The sequence below is a fragment of the Octopus sinensis genome, linkage group LG19, assembly GCF_006345805.1.
Source record: "Octopus sinensis linkage group LG19, ASM634580v1, whole genome shotgun sequence".
NCBI lineage: Eukaryota > Metazoa > Mollusca > Cephalopoda > Octopoda > Octopodidae > Octopus > Octopus sinensis.
The window spans coordinates 50283515-50288514 of NC_043015.1; the positions used below are offsets into that span (position 1 = coordinate 50283515).

The 5000-nt window shown below is 38.8% G+C and overlaps 1 protein-coding gene across 1 annotated transcript in view; it reads right to left on the reverse strand.

Moving 5' to 3' along the window:
* The window catches only part of LOC115222367 (LHFPL tetraspan subfamily member 6 protein-like), a 465692-nt gene that overhangs the window by 1394 nt on the left and 459298 nt on the right, over positions 1-5000 (reverse strand). The gene's annotated exons all lie outside the window — the stretch shown is intronic.

Here is a 5000-nt window from a genome sequence, read left to right on the forward strand (position 1 = left end):
TAAAGAAACAGATATAAAAACAGAAACAGAGAATAGCACAAAAGACTACAAATTTAATCTTCTGTTTTCCTAATGAAACACTTACAATGAGATAAAACTGAAATAGTGGTTAAATTCTTTTGATTCTAACCCCCAAGAGACATCTCTTGGTTTTGCGATACAAACTTTCTCTCTCGAAACAGCGATCTAAATGAAAATCTTTCATCAAAATTTCATGTTAATTAATGTTTTTTTTTTGTGTGTTCCAAACACCAGCTTAATAATGACGAAGTTATTTTAATAAATTCTTCATAATTTGCAAAATCAGATGAAACAAAAACACCAGTGTATTTCAACAGAAGAATGGTAACCGTGTTAAATATTGTAAGATTCTCTTAGTCTGTGTGTTCAGTGTCTCACTTGAGACCGTCCTTTGGTTTTATGATGCAAACTTTTTGTTTTAAAATGAGCTAAATTAAAATTTTCCATAAAAATTTTATGTTAATTTATATTCAAAAACACCAACTTAATAATGGCAATGTGATTGGAATGAATCTTTCGTTATTTTACTCTTTTAGTCTTTTACTTGTTTCGGTCATTTGACTGAGGCCATGCTGCAGCACCGATGATGACAGACAATACATATATGAATATAGATACATACACACATTATATATATATATATATATATATATATATCACACACATGCACATATATACCCATACACAAATATATACACATACACAGATATGTATACACGCATATACATACATACACACACACACACACACACACAAATATACGCACCACTAAATATATAAAAGCACCGCCTTTAGTCGATCGAGCAAATCGACCCCAGGACTTATTCTTTGTAAGCCTAGTACTTATTCTATTAGTCACTTTTGCTGAACCGCTAAGTTACGGAGACATAAACACACCAGCATCGGTTGTCAAGTGATGTTGGGGGGACAAACATAGATTCTTCAAGTCATCGTCAGGGAATATAATAGAGAAGATATGTGGGTCTGGATATATAAACATACACACACACACACACACACACACATATATATATATATACACACACACATATATATATATATATATACGACGGGCTTCTTTCAGTTTCCTTCTACCAAATCCACTCACAAAGCTTTGGTCAGCCCGAGGCTATAGTAGAAGACACTTGCCCAAGGTGCCACGCAGTGGGACTGAACCCAGAACCATGTGGTTCATAAGCAAGCTACTTATCACACAGCCACTCCTGTGCTAAATGAAACAAACATAGTGTATTTCAGCCCAAAAATGATAACAAAAGGACCAAATCCTTTATGAGATTAAATTCTTGCTATTGCTTAACCCCAGGTAAGACCTAATCAAGCAGATCTACATTCAAAGACACTACTGTTTCTTTTCCTTTCTAGATTATACAATATGTTCTCAAGATAGTAGTGTGTAGTTTGAGGTAAATTTGACTGTTTTTTCTGGAGCATGATGGTGCATGCATGCACATGGATAACTGTTAGCTAGTAACTAATACCTTACATGTTGTTATTTAGCCCTGAGTCAGCTCTGATTGAAGTGACCTATGATCAAAGGCGAGGAGGAGCATGGCTTGGTAGTTAAAGTGCTTGAATTATGATTGTAAGATTGTGGTTTCGATTCTTGGACAGGGCGATGTGTTGTGTTCTTGAGCAAAACACTTTATTTCACGCTGCTCTGATCCACTCAACTGGCAAAAATGAGGAATCCTGGGTCAGACCAGCATCCCATCCAGGGAAGAATATATATGCCATGGAAACTGGGAAGCTGGGAAACTGGCTCTATGCTTCTTATGGAGTGATGTGGACTAACTGTGATCAAAGGTATTCCGGCTTTGACCCTCCAGTCCTTTTTTAAACATAGTGTATCACAGAATACATCAACCATTATGTCAATGTTTCAAAAGTGGTAGGCTGAGATAGATACTGTTTCTAGCAAACAAGTGACAAGATGGAAGCCTCCTCACTGCTCTGTCAGATCAAGCAGATAAAATAAGAGTGGGGGAAGGGACTCCTCCACCAAATCTAAAGTTAATGATAAAATCTTCCTCCTGCAGATGTTATTATATGAAAATTGCTTGGTGATTCTTTCCACTATCATTTCCAATAGCTGGGATTTTTCTTTTAGGAATTATAGTCCTAAATGATATCCTTGGCAATTCCAAAAATAATGGTGTACGGAAGATGATAACGGAGAATATTAGGAATACATTTCTTTCCCTCCCATTTGAAGGAAAAAGAATCAATTTTCTTCTTCTGATCATTTCATTTTTATTATATACATCCCCTCATATCATTCCCTATCTTTAACCACCCCTTACTCTCCCCATACACTCTTGCAACCTCTATCCACCCATACACCCTGTTCTTCTATCCCCACTTCTATTCACCTTCTTCTACTTCATGGGTTTGTCCAGGTTACTTCAACCTTCTCTTTTATAATGGCAGAAACCATGTAGTTCCTCTGCAACAATAGTTCCCAACCATTATTTTTTTCTTACCTATGGTCCCTTCTGATCCCTATTTCACCCAGGTGGACACCCACAACCACTTGATGTTTAAAAAAAAATCTTATATTTTTATAATTAAATATTGCTTTCAAATTTTTGCACAAGGCCAGCATTTTCTGGGGAGGGGTAAAGCCAATTACATTGACCCCAATAGAACTGAACTATTGACCCCAAAAGGATGAAAGTTAAAGTTGACCTTGGCGGATTTTGAACTCAGAACATAAGGACGGATGAAATGCTGCTAAGCATAGAAATTATATAAAATAAATGTTAACACGGACAGCCATGTCGAAGTGGCTACGAACATCACTTGTTAGTACAGCAAGGATCTCTCTTAGATTTTAGGAAGAACTAGCATTTTTGCTTGTTGCAGAATCAGCAACTGTATGTCACATGAAATTATATACATATCGCAAGCAGAAGTGAGCTACTGCCATCTCTAGCAGACAAGGTACTGAAGAAAGGCAGAAATAGCCCCAAACCAGGCTGGTCTGCTGGTGGTAGGGGTTTTCTCCCCTGCTCGCAATGTCTCGAAATGTTAACACATTTTGCATAAAGTAGAAATATAACTAATCTTATATGGACCCCCAAGGGACATGGACTTCAAGAGTCATAAGGACCCTGTTTGACAGCCACTGATCTACAATGACAAACCAGTTATGCCTCATTACCTCTGTCTTAGCAAAGGTGGAGGCATTGTTTTTAGTCGTGTTTGTTTGTCTGTGGACAAGATATCTCAAGAACTGCTGGAAGGATTTGGATGAAACTTTCAAGGATATTTAGCCTCATGACTGGCACAAACTGATTAGATTTTGGGATTGATCTGATACTGACAAGGCTTCTGGATTATTTTTCCTGTTATTTTTTACTTAATGTTTGAGTGGGGTCGGGTTCACTTTTTGTCGAGTTTATTTCAGATATTCTCATTTTAAAAATCATCTCTGGCTAATTGTTGAGAGGACATAGATGTTGCCTTGGTGGAGGTCAACCCCTGACACCGAGAGCATTGACGGATGGATGAATGCGCATCCAGGCTCAGCGGTTGCGTAAGAAGTCGGGGACAAGAAACAGAAAGAAAGAGTGAGAGAAAGTTGGAGTGAAACAGTACAACAGGGGTCGCCACCACCCCCTGCCAGAGCCTCGTGGAACTTTTAGGTGTTTTTGCTCAAGAAACACACACAACGCCCGGTCTGGGAATCGAAACCGCGATCCTCCGACTGTGAGTCTGCTGCCCTAACCACTGGGCCATTGCGCCTCCACTTTGTTGTTGCTGCTGCAACTACTGCAGATGTTGCTGTAATTGTTGTTGCTACTACTGTTACTGTTGTTTTTGCAGCTGTAGTGGTCACCTGCCTTCGCCGGTGCTTTTGCTGCAGTGGTGATGTAAGCAAAAGTAGGATCATCCTTCTCTCTTTTGCTATGGTCAAAAGATCTTCAGATAATTTGTGTCCTAACATGTGTAACACCTTGGTTTTCTCCTCTCAGCAACTGCATGAAGGTTAGTGCCATTTTGCAAATTTACAATGTCTGGGATTGCTTCTAGACTTTCTTAATCCATCTGCACCAACAACTCCATGCCTTAATGCAACCATTTTTGTTTCTGCACCTGCAGGACAACGAAAAACCTGGCTGATGACAGTCAAGGCTGATCTGGAACCCAACCTAGGCCCCCATATCTATGCCGTTCACCGCTGGAATAAGGAGTGGTTGGAGATCATGCAGTCGTTAGCCCCAAATCACCAGGCCTGGTCGGCATTTGTGAGAGATGCAGCATTGAGGATGAATGAAGCCAGCTCGACCCACCCTGGGTGAATGCTGTCAAGTCAAAATAGTCAAAGGACAACTGTCACTAACCAGAAGTTGTCTTTTTCTGTGGGTATGTCTCCAATTTTAGCTTCTGATACTCAGTAGCCCAGGTACCAAAACCAGTTCTTCATTTTTGAAAGTGAAAGTAGAAAACTTCCTTGCCTCCTTTATTGTGGCATATTTCACCCCTACAGTGTCACATCACTCCTATGCCACAAATATCTTCATATTTTACACTGGTCTTAACACTTTTCAATTTGGTGCTGTGTCACTTGTTCTAGTTTATGACTTTTATTCCTGTCATTTTGTTTATTATTGCTTTTCTCAAAGTGTTCTCTACAATGGTTTTAGGGGTGTTAAAAGTAACCCTTTTTCCATTTCTTTCTAACATGATTCTTGTATTTATTTTTAAAAACGTCCATCAACAACTTTACATTTTCTTGTGCTTGATGCACTACAGCAGCAAAACCATTAATGCTTGATTTGTGGTTTTTGTCATTTTCAGTGACTGTATTGACATTAATGGCGGCAGTGGTGGCGATGGTGGTTGAATTTGCATGTGTTATGTGTAAAGAACTTGTCTTCCTTTTCCATGTTTATTTTTTGTTTGTTGTTGTTATTGCTTTGGTCGGTGCTTATATTTTCTTTTATGTTGATGTTTTT